This window comes from Hoplias malabaricus, chromosome 17 (assembly GCF_029633855.1).
Source record: "Hoplias malabaricus isolate fHopMal1 chromosome 17, fHopMal1.hap1, whole genome shotgun sequence".
Lineage (NCBI taxonomy): Eukaryota > Metazoa > Chordata > Actinopteri > Characiformes > Erythrinidae > Hoplias > Hoplias malabaricus.
This window is the reverse complement of record NC_089816.1, coordinates 24,432,891-24,445,832: the sequence shown is the minus strand read 5'-3', so window position 1 is coordinate 24,445,832 and position 12,942 is coordinate 24,432,891. Positions and strand designations below refer to the sequence as shown.

The following is a 12,942-nucleotide window of genomic DNA, read 5'->3' as shown; positions in this document are numbered from 1 at the left end:
TTATTAGGCTCAGAAAGAACAGGTTGTCCACGAGTATAACATCGTTTATATTCTAATGTAATTCTGTTATTATATGGAGTTTTATCATATTAATCAGTTAAATGTTAAGCATATAAAGATGGTATTAGATTGATATTTAAACAGCTAATTCAAATATGCAGCACCAGTCTGTAAATACTAAAACATATAACTTAGGAATGGCGTAAGGATTAATAACATTTATTAAATTATAACAATAATAATAATAATATTATAAAATGTATTATTTTTATTATATTAATAGTAGTGTTGTTATTGTTATTACAGTGTGTTGAAGACGGGGGTCCATTTTAATCTGAATAGATGATGTTTGCACGTGCTCTCTTCGGTTCAATATATGCATTATTTTATTAAATAGCCCTTTGTTTTTTGTGTGTGATTTTTTTATTATTATTATTTTTCCTTATTGGATATTTAATTCCCTATTGATTACACAGACATGAATAAGTGAACTATCAGTTAGGTTAATTATCATTTATAAATAAATACAACCCTTTGTTTTGTTTAAATGTTCTATTCAGTTTTAAAGCGAGAACGGTGCCATTTTTTCCCCCTTCACTCAGGAGTGGGAAATAAATTTACACTATAGGAAATACCGTTATATTCCTAGTGCGGAGCCCCCCCCAGCCACACACACACACACACACACACACACACACACACACACACACACATATATATATATATACACACAATACAAATAATACTTATGCACTTATAATAACTGAATTAATCGTAATACCAAGTATACAGCAATTTTGATAACAATGTAATAACAGTTTAATAGTAAATTCCTAAGTAATGTGTACAGTGCAAGTGTACAGTTTATTTAAAGATGTGTAATAACACATTTATAATTCCATAATTATTTCTGAGAATATATTTAAGTTATTTAATTGAAATATTCGTACACGCAGCAAATAAACGGATTAGTCAAGTAATTAACCAATTAATTAATAGATGAACTAAACAAGTTATTACAAGCTTTATATGAACTTATGCACAGAAATAAATACATTGCGGGTTGGCTTTCCTCATCATCATCGTCATCATCATCATCATCATCATCAACATCATCGACTTCATACCATCGTTACGTGACGATGAGTAACAACAAAAACACTAAAGCTCACTTCACCCCAAAACCCCGCCACAACTAGTTTACTTACCCGAGTGTTATGCAGCGCGGGGCGTGTGTGTGCGTGTGTTTGTGAGTGTGTGTGCGTGTACGTGTGTGCGTGTCCGCGTGTCCTCCTGCAGCCTCCGCGCGCGCCTGTGTTGCAGCAGTAAATCCCACTGTGAGGAACTGAAGTTGTCCGCGCATTTAGGAGCAGCGCCGTCTTCTTACTCACACACGCCACACACTCCTCACGCTTTTAGCGCGCGGAAAAAAGTGCGTCAAAACAGCGCTGGTGAAGCACACAACTTTCCTTCGCCGCCGCCACCGCTGCTTCTGCTGCTTTCAGAGTGGCGCGTTCATGAGCTCGTGGGCGTGTGTGATCGCGTTTGTGTGTGTGTGTGTGTGTGTGTGCGCGCGTGCGTGTGAATATGTTGGGGTGTGAGCATGTGATGTATGTGTTTGTGGGTGTGCGCGCGCGGTGCAGTGGTAGTAGCTGCGTGTGTGAGTGTGTATGTGAGTGTCCTATTGAAAACGCTGGGTCTATGTAAATTAATATTTTTGTAAATGTATTCATATTTACTATCGTTCCGTTAAAGTAACTAATGAGTCCTTGCCGTTGTTACTGAACTGACCGTTAGAGCGATTTTAAAGCAATGTGAACCCAGCAGGGCGTGATGTGTTAAGTTTGATGTTTTCATGACAACTGTGTGATTTGAACTGAGAAGTCTTTTTAACTTTAACGTCAACGGTCTCTTTAACCGTTAACGGTTTTTTTAATTAATTCATTCATTATCCATCAGTGATGGCGCGCCCTAAATGCAGATGTAAAAAAAACGTATTAAATCAACATTAGATCCGTCTCAGCGCCGCTGTTTGTCAAAATGTCGGCACATTCCTCAATTCATTTGGGACTGTTTTTTTTTTTTTTATTAAATTAACTCTCAAAATGGCGGGAGATTTAGTTTGAAAAGCAGTTTGGTATAATTAATTACAAGAAGCACGCGCAGAGCCGATGAGCTGTTAATATTTAGATTAGAAAAATATAATGACAAAATATTACTAAATCTTTTATAAAGACAAAAATATAATAAATCAATAAATGAACGACTGAATATTTATTTAATGATTTATTAAAATAAAGACGATGAGTAGATAAATAACCGCGAATGTTAGACATTATAATACTCTAATCTACAAATTCTGCTCTTAATGATTCAAATAAGGCTACATAATAATAATAATAATAATAATAATAATAATAATAATAATAATTATATATTAATTATTTATATATATAATTATATATTATATATATAAATTATATATATATATATATTAATAATTATTACATTAAGCACGGTGGAGGTGAGCAGCTGGTCATTCTCATCCGGGTCCTAATCCGTGTTCTGTGTTGTTGCCCTTGTGTGTGCTCCGGGTAGGCATTAATTAGGACCAGAACAAGAATCACTTCACCCCCGCCTCTCTCTCTCTCTCTCTCTCTCTCTTCTCTCTCTCTCTCTCTCTCTCTCTCTCTCTCTCTCTCTCTCTCTCTCTCTCTTTCTCTCTCTCTCTCTCTCTCTCTCTCTTTCTCTCTTTCTCTCTCTCTCTCTTTCTCTCTCTCTCTCTCTCTCTCTCTCTCTAGGCAAAAGTAATGAAATAATTGGTAATTTATTACACAATAAAAAGAATAAACAATATTTATAAAGAAATAGAAACAGAAAAGTATTTTGAAAACAGAAATCAGAAACTTTAACTCAATCTGAAATTCAGAATAAATCAATACACAAATAAATCAATACATAAAAAAATCTACAGACACAAGTAAACAGCAAATCGTGACCCCGCAACCCAAAGTGAATAAACGAATACGGAGCGACGAGAATGCTCCGTCTCGACTTCGTTGAATCGGACACACGCGCTCGCTGTCCATGCATCCCTCCATCCCTCAATCGCTTCATTCTTCTATCCTTCAAACACTCCACCCCTCCATCACACATCCCTCAGTCACTCCATCCTCCCGTCCTCTCATCTCACAATGAATCCATCACTATCTTTCAATCACTCTATCCTTCCATATCTCCATCTAAACGTCACCCTTCCATCCCTCAATCACTCACCATTCCATACCTCCATCACTCCATCTCTCAATCACTCTGTTCCTCACTCTGTTACCCCATCCCTCAATCACGCTATCACTCCATCACTCTACCCTTCTGTCTTTCAGTCACTCCCTTCATCCCTACGTCTCTCAATCATTTTATACCTCACTCAATCAATCCTTTTTTCTGTCCCACCATCCCTCAGTCACTCCACCACTCCACTCATCCCTCTAACGTACAACTCCATCTCTCAATACTCATCCCTCTATCACTCCACCCATGCTTCAAACACGCCATCACGTAATCAGACCCTGATCAGACCCTGAGGAGACCCCCCCCCCCCCCCACACACACCTCTGAAATCTAAAGCTCATTTAAGACTGTCTGGTCTCTGAAGAGCAGCCTGTCATCGTTTCCTCCAGTGTTTAGCACGAATATGAAATGTATTGTGTTTGCTGGAAAGCCATTACCTTCTCACCGTTTTATTGCTATACTTCAGTCTTTGAGCTGTACACTGGGCTTCAGCATGAACACAGATATGTGCTTGATTAGCGTGTGATGAGTAAAGGGATTAATGAGTGTTTATTTCGGGAATGATGTGGAAGTGTGAACAGTCTGTTTATAAAGGCTTAATAAAGGAACCGTTCGCCTGAAATAAGCCACATGGGACAGTAATGAGGTGAAGAGTTTTATTAACATGAGAGTGCCAAAACCGTACAAACCCGTACACACCAAGTTTGTGTTGGTTTTGATAAGATTAATATGAGCACCTGTATGTAAAGGGTGGTCTTATACCTTCACGGTTCGGGAAGCAGAAAATAAATACTGTTATTATGAAAAGTATAATAATTTATTGTTGATGCAGGTCATTTAAACACAACATGAGAATGGTTGTATTATTATCATCATCATCATCATCATCATCATATATTCATTATATGATTATAACTAAAACCAGTTATTCTATTAATGTAGGTATTTGTAATAAAATTGCTATACCTCTTTGATTACATTTACATTAATGCTTTATTACACATGTATTCATTTGAGCTGGTCTGCAGGGCTCCAGAAACACAGTGAGAGTGTGTATGATTGTGTGAAAGTGTGTGAGTGTGTGAACACCACGACCCACGGCTCAGCCTGCAAAGCACAACTGTTTTAATGACATTTCCAGCTAATGCTGCATTCCCAAAGCCGCAAATCTTTAAACAAATCAGTTTATGTACTGCTAATATGTTCTAGCCCAAGTAATGGTCTGGAAAGGGGCTTTATTGTGGGCGTAACGTCTTTACCACCACGGCTTTTGTTCTGCTACGGGGACGAGAGGAGAGAACGAGGGATGTGGGAGAGGAAGAGGGAAGAGAGAGAAGAGCAGAGGGTGAGGAATGGACACAGCAGTTAAAGAACGGCTCGTTCTGCTAAACTGAGGTGTTTAATTTAGTGAGAGAAATTGTTAAAGGGATTTTAAAGGTACTAGATAGGAGCCAGAAGAGGGTATAATAATAATAATAAGAAGAAGAACTAACAGACATTGGATATGTATATTGTTACTGTCTCAGAAAATTTCTTATATAATTTAAACGAATGTAAATGTAAATGTACTCCAAGTAATTTCGGAATATTTATGTTGGTTCATTAATGACAAAATATTCTTACAATTTAAAGAACAACCGCCATTTTCATACACTTTCAAATATATAAGTATTCGAAATGTTATTTTATAAAATAAAAGTCCTGAATATCTGTATGATTTTATAATAGAGCTGTTGTAAATAGAAAAACAAAATAAAAGTCTGTACTTGACATGGGATCTATGAAATGAATTCAAATTAAATATCTACAGTTAAAGTAAAAAATGGTACCATTGTGTTCCCTATTTAAAGTCACTGCGATTAAAATCCAGCCTCACAGTGCCACACAGTGACAGTGAAACCTACCACACCATGGCGAGAGTCTTCTGAGGTGAATAATGTAAGCTACTACAGTGAGAGTTTGAAGACCACAGCCTCTACTCTTCAAAGCAGGTAAGGCTAGAACATTGCTGTGAGGGTCTGATTGCAGTTACCCTGGTGTTGATGGTGGATATTGGCTCTGGGTAACAATCCCCAATTCAACTCAGCCCAGTCCTCCAGAGAATAAACAGCTCTATGCTGGTGAGCTTTACAGCTCTCTAACTAACACTTAGCATTAGGCATTGAGTATGGTGTCCAATACTTTTGGCCATTTTCTACATAGATGTTACAAGCTGTGAGAGTGCAGTTGTTAGTCTGCAGTGAGGTAGCTGAATTCACTCAAGAGAAGGAGGGTATGAACACTATTGAACGTACAGTGCTGATATATACACTGTGGTTAAGCTTTACTATCCTGGCAGGCCTATGAATGACTAATATGGCTGGCAGTAGTGATCTCAACACACACACACACACACACACACACACACTCCCATGCTCATAGACGGCCAGATGTTGCACCATATATTTAAAAAACACTCAGCTTTTTGTCTCTGGTCTATACACTATTAATACCTCATTTACCTCTGCAGCAAAAATCTATCACTGATGTAATGCGGTTTGTAGACTCCAGTTGATTTAATATCTGCTCGCTACAGTGAATGGGCCAGTTAAGCTCTGATCTTTTATCCTTTAGAGCTGGATTATCATCTTCTTGCTGGACAGGACGTAGTAATGGACCTTCCTACTTTAAGCATCTCATTGTCAGGATCCATAAAAATGGACAAGAGTACAAGCTTCAGGGCTTTGAGATCTCCATCTGAACTTTTATCAGCACACGATCTGTGCTTGTGTCCGTTTGTGTAGATATGAGTATGATGAGTATGGACCAAATCCCACATATCTACTCAAGCCTCAAGTTTATATTATTTATTTATTCTGTAAGGTTTGTGCAGTGTGTATGGGCATTTAGGCACAATGCTAAACAGTGTAATATATACCATTAAAACAATTATTTTCCATTGTATAACTTCGAAATGTGTCTTCCGCATTTAACCCATCTGTGGTAGTTAACACACACACAAACACACACACACACTAGTTCACTATGGGCTGTGAACACACACCCAGTGCAGCACGCAGCCATCCCCAGTGCCCAGGGAGCAGTTGTGGGTTCAGTGCCTTGTTCAAGGGCCCCTAAGCTGTGGATTGAGGGAGCTGCTGTTCCTTCACACCCATCGCCCCCAATTCATCTAAATAAATAAATAAATAAATAAATAAATAAAGTAGCTAGTGGCTGATATAGTAGAAGAGTTATACCTGAATTAGCCTCAAGCTAACAGCCTACATCATCACACTCCTGCCTCAAACCTGCCTGAAACCATTAGTAGACACAAAAGAAGGACATGCTACAAATCGATCAAAACTAATGAAGAAGCAGCTTGTGCACTTAAAACACCTGAGACAGCCCAGGCTTAGTTTAGGTGTTGTGCTAACGTTTAGGTTCAAGTTTTGCTTTTATCTTATTTTCATTCATTCATTATCTGTAACCGCTTATCAAGTTCAGGGTCGCGGTGGATCCAGAGCCTACCTGGAATCATTGTGCGCAAGGCAGGAATACACCCTGGAGGGGACGCCAGTCCTTCATAGGGCAACACACACACTCACACACATTCACTCATACACTCACACCTACAGACACTTTTGAGTCGCCAATCCACCAACCAACGTGTTTGGTGTGTTTTTGGAGCACCCGGAGGAAACCCACGCAGACACAGGGAGAACACACCACACTCCTCACAGACAGTCACCCGGAGGAAACCCACGCAGACACAGGGAGAACACACCACACTCCTCACAGACAGTCACCCGGAGGAAACCCACGCAGACACAGGGAGAACACACCACACTCCTCACAGACAGTCACCCGGAGCAGGAACTGAACCCACAACCTCCAGGCCCCTGGAGCTGTGTGACTGCGACACCTACCTGCTGCACCACCGCGCCGCCCTTTTATCTTATTTTACAGGCAGTAAACATGACACTGACACTGACGTGATAATGTATTTTCTCAGATCAACTGATCACATGAAGTACACAATTCAGCTAACTTCAGTGACTGACATTTAGAGGTGTGAAGGCATATTCCTCATCAAGTCTTTGTAAAAGTGTCAGGTAGGTCATGACAAGTAAAGGCCAGGGTGTAGTCACCAAATGAATAGACAACAGATTTTTTAACTTGTTCCATTATTTTTTAACTTTGTAGCTCCAGTGCAGAAAAAAGGAGGAATCTTTAGACACCAGGAATGTCCAGAAAAGCCTTATAGGCGATTGGCCACCTTTTCGTTGAAGAAAGAGAACTGTGTAAGTGAATGTACTTTGAGAGTTTGGCCTTATCTTGTCAGGATGCTAAATGAAAGCGAATGAAACAGTCTGGGACCCCAAGGCACTGGCCGCTGTAGCTTTAATTGCTAACTGGACATGCTCAGGTGTGCGGGGGTACTATGGGCGGTAAACGTACACGGGAGAGTTCGGACACTAATTGCAGATGCAGGGAGACCCTTGAACAGCTGGAGTTAAGCTGGGATCGATGGCTAGCCTCAGAGATGCTCGTAGGCAGCTGCAGGGGAGAATGAAACGAAATAAAACAGAGCTGGCCAAACGAGCGCCAGGGCCACAGGCGCTCGATATAGGGTTCGAAGGGAGGGGAGAAATTAGCTGGTTGCATAAAAAAACAGCATTTGCTGCTGTTGGCTGTTAGTGAATGGAGAGACATTAATTACACTGGGAGAGGGAAAGTGAGAGGAGAGAAAGACAGCTAGAGAGAGAAGGACGTGAGAGTGTGTGTGTGTGAGTGTGTGTGTGTGTCTGTAGCGAGGTTTAATCCAGTCTCTGTGTGAAACTGTTGACATTTGTGCTTTTTTCCCCCTTCATTATGTGCCTGGGCCTGTTTTTTGCTGGATTAGCTACAAATCTCCCATGCAGCACTTTCAGCATGCCACCAGTAGTTTAACTTCATCAATAATGGATGAAGAGATTGTAATCTGCAAAAGAGGAAAGAGGGAGAGTGAGAGAGGGAAAGAGATAGACAGAGAGCGAGAGTGCAGAAAAAGAATGTATACATTTAAAGAACAATACAGAGCAGATAGAAGACAGAGACAATCCAGTTTATTTTTCTTATTTTTAAATTGATGATAGCTGTTGAAATCATTTCCACTCACTGGCGAGTCTTGACCGGTCGATAGAAATGGTGTGGGAGCGGAAGTGTCTGTGGACACTCAAATAGGCCTATAACGGGGAGGAGATTGTTCCTCTCTCTCTCTCTCTCTCTCTCTCTCTGTGTATGTGTGTGTGTGTGTGTGAGAGTCTCTTACTGTTTCTCATTGATTGTGTTTACTCAAGCTTCTCATTGCTGCCTATTACAGGAGACACACCCTGCCCTGCTGCAAGGATAGGAGGGATTAGTGAGAGAGAGATAGATAGATAGAGAGAGAGAGAGAGAGAGAGAGAGAGAGAGAGAGAGAGAGAGAGAACAGAAAGAAGAGCAGAAGACAAGGCTGGTGAAAACATATTGAAGATCCAAGCCAGTAATTTTCACTCTAATATCACAATTCAGTGGCTATAACACTGCAATAATGATCTTATTAATTATTGCAATGTTTTGGCACTTTTCTTTCTAATGCTTGTGAATATTGTGGCACTGGTAATATCCTCCTCCCTATCCCCCAAAACGAATAATTAAACAACAACAATAACAAAACAACCAGACAATACAAACCACTTTTCATGTGTCATTTTGCAGCGTTTCTATTGGATCAGCGTAATCATCAACATTATGATTATAGAGACATACACTTCAGAACTCTACACGTTTCATGTTTTAATATGTTTCTTAATATGTCAATCAATCACTATTTAAAACTACTAAAATGTTCAGTGGGTCAGAAGTTTGCAATGATCCCTGATCAGCCTGAAGGGTTTCAGAACTTTTATAAGCTTCTGATTGGTCAGCGTCCACATTTGGGAGACTTTATTACAACCTTGACTCTGTTTCATGGGCCTACTTTTATACCAGTGCTTTTTCGCTCTTGATTCAATGAGGAAATCCAAGCAAGTTGGTCAGGACCTTTATTATTTTCCTAAGAAAGAAGACATTTTCTTAACCACTAATGGTACCCCAAAGAATGAAAACAAACAAACAAACAAACAAAACAAAACATGTCACAACATTTTTTTCCCCCGGGGCAGAACAATGGAACCGGTGAGGGGCTAGAGGCATCAGGTATCAGTGTGTCTGTATTCATGCATACATAGAAAATTAGCATAGAAAACCTAGCCTTCTGGAGGAGTGTCCAAATCAAACCACAAAGGAACTCTTGACAAAAAAAATCACTGCTATAAGGAGGAAAGAAAAGGAGGATGCTTTTAATCTAAAGAACATCATCCTATCTGTGAAGCATGGGGGTGGCAGCATCTTGATGTGGGGTTGCTTTGCTGGGAAAATGTGCAGGTTTGGGAGTTGATGACATGTTATTTAGCCAGAAATCTAAAACGTTGATGTAAATGGAATTTCCATCAGGACAATGATCCTGAGCATCCATCCAAATGATGACAAAATGATTTAAGGAGCACAAGGAGAATGTAATTGAGTTGACATCTCAAAGTCCTGACTTGAATCTGACCTTAGGAAAGGGTTGAACTGAAAAAAATGGTGGAGCAAAAGGAGGCCAACAAACTTGACTGAGATACAGAAGCTCTGTGAGGATGTGGTTCTTCATTACAATGATCAGCTGAGTGAGATATAATATATTGCTGGTGGATACTAAGCCTTCTCTTATGGTGCATGCGTGTGTGTGTGTGTGTGTGTGTGTGTTTGTGTATGTGTGTCTATGTGTGCGTACACACATGCCTCATTTGGTTGAGCATTCATATCAAAGGATGGGTGTGGGGTAATCCTTGGGAGAGCCAGTATCCACCATCCGGGGTAATTATGTCACACTCACTGCAGTAATGGAATAAATCCTACCCACCCACCCCCCCTCTCTCCCCAAACTCTCTCTCTCTCTCTCTCTCTCTCTCTCTCTCTCTCTCTCTCTCTCTCTCTCTCTCTCTCTCTCTTTCTCACTCACACACACACAAAGAAAAAAAATCAGAGCAGCTTTGATCTGTCTGTAAACCTTCCCAAGAGAAGCAAAGGAATGATCAGCCAAAGAATTCAACGCTCTGCCAGTTTTCTCTTTATCTGTCTCTCTCTCCTCCTGTCTTTCTCTTCTTTTACTCACTCACTCACTCACTCACTCACTCACTCACACATTCACTCTTCTTGTTCCTCTTTCTTCTTCTTACTCTTTTTCATTCTCTTTCCCTCCCTTCCCTTTCTTTCTCTCTCTTATGCCCTTTATCTACTGCTTTCTTCGTATTTCACTTTCACACTCATTCACTTTCACACTCATTCACTCACTCACTCAGTCACTCACTCACTCGCTCGCTCGCTCACTCATCCACTCACTTACTCACACATTCACTCTTCTTGTTCCTTTCTTCTTCTTACTCTTTTTCATTCTCTTTCCCTCCCTTCCCTTTCTTTCTCTCTCTTATGCCCTTTCTCTACTGCTTTCTTTGTATTTCACTTTCACACTCATTCACTTTCACACTCATTCACTCACTCACTCACTCGCTCGCTCACTCACTCACTCACTCACTCACTCACTCACTCACTCACTCACTCACTCCCTCGCTCGCTCACTCATCCACTCACTTACTCACACATTCACTCTTCTTGTTCCTTTCTTCTTCTTACTCTTTTTCATTCTCTCTTTCCCTCCCTTCCCTTTCTTTCTCTCTTATGCCCTTTCTCTACCGCTTTCTTTGTATTTCACTTTCACACTCACTCACGCATTCACTCACACATTCACTCGCTCACTCACTCACTCGCTCACTCACTCACTCACTCACTCACTCACTCACGCTCAATCGCTCACTCACTCACTCACTCACTCACTCATTCGCTCACTCACTCACTCACTCACTCACTCACTCACTCACTCACTCACTCACACATTCACTCGCCCACTCACTCACTCACTCACTCACTCACTCACTCACGCTCAATCGCTCACTCACTCACTCCCTCCCTCCCTCACTCACTCACTCACTCACTCACTCATTCGCTCACTCACTCACTCACTCACACATTCACTCGCTCACTCACTCACTCACTCACTCACTCACACATTCACTCGCTCACTCACTCACTCACTCACTCACACATATACTCACTCACTCACTCACTCACTCACTCACTCACACATTCACTCACTCACTCACACATTCACTCGCTCACTCACTCACTCACTCGCTCATTCATTAATTCTAATCTCCATCGTTCTCTTTCATCCTTTTATTTTCTCGTTCACTCTCCCTAACACATTTTGATGGAGCTTGTTGAAAAAGAGCGAACCTCTGGATAAACCTTTCAGGGCGTATCTCAGGTAGTTCAGGGTCCTGAGGTGAATCATTTTTTTGGGGGGATTTAAGACAATGATAATATTACATCTGGAGAGCGACTCCTGAAATGCAGCAATGAATTAACCGACTATGAGTCAGCACAGTAATAACAGTCTGGTAAGGCATGGCTGTTCCTTTTTAATGTTTGTTTTAATTAATTTTTTAATACACAGCCCAGAAAAAAAATCAGTGAATAGAGAACAGATAATAATGTGAAATATCATTTGAAGTCATAAAGATATTTGGATGAATGTTTTTGAAACAGGGTGCACAGCTCAGTTGAATCAGCCGTGTTTGAACAGAAGAATCACCAAATCGTGCAGGACACTGGCGCTAGAGCTGCATTTGGGTCAGAAACTTTATATATGGTCAAATCAAACTCTGCCTGAATCTGATGCAATCCACAGCTTCAACTGTTGGATTCTTTAAGCACTCACTAGTGTCCACACCTGACTGCAATGCTAAATAAACACTAAACTGTCTTTGAATAACTGCAAACTGAGCCCTGAGTTTGACAGTCGTCAACAGATGAATTTCATAAGATTATCAGATTTCAAGAATACAGTTTTAAAGCCATCAAATGTCATTCAAAACACATTTGACACACAATATCAGCATCTTCAGCATTGCCTTTTCCCCATGTATTAGACGTCTCAAATTCCACTCTTTCAAAGTATCATCCCCAATCACATAGACTGCCACCAGCTGAAGGAGGGTGGAGGCAAACCCATGCATTCTCTGGGCCTCGGTTGGCTGAGGCAACATCTGGAATTGAACCTGCAACCTCCTGGTTGGGGTTTCCAATAAAAAGAGGAGTAAATGAAGGCAGCCTTTATAATAAAGGTGTAAAATTAAAGTAGTATTACACAGTCATATCTGTTGGAGTCAAATTAAAACAGGCTAAATATAAGGCAACATTACAGGGGTTAAACTAAAGCAGGAAAACAGTGGTGTTTGGGTTCATGTTGCTAAGCTATAGACATGATTCCTATGTGCGTGTGTGTGTGTGTGTTAATGGGGGGTGGGGGTGAGGGCAGTTGTGCTAGAATCTTGTTCATTAAGACAGAGGCCAGGGTTAAGCATCATTCAGACTTTAATCTGCTGCTTCTTGCTGCTCTGAGCTGGTGTTTCTCTCCTTTTGGATGTTTTGATCTGCTTGAGGTTGCTGTAGTGAATAGTATACATTCTGCCCTTCTGCTTGTTGCTCATAATATAAGTCTATATTCAT

The 12,942-nt window shown here is 40.5% G+C and overlaps 1 protein-coding gene across 1 annotated transcript in view; it reads right to left on the bottom strand.

Moving 5' to 3' along the window:
* The window catches only part of pitx2 (paired-like homeodomain 2), a 16,842-nt gene extending 15,439 nt beyond the window's left edge, over nt 1-1,403 (bottom strand). The window contains exon 1 of the mRNA XM_066649132.1: nt 1,209-1,403. The gene's annotated coding sequence lies outside the window, so the exon portion shown is untranslated. The remainder of the gene's footprint in view (nt 1-1,208) is intronic.
* Nucleotides 1,404-12,942: the final 11,539 nt, after the last annotated feature.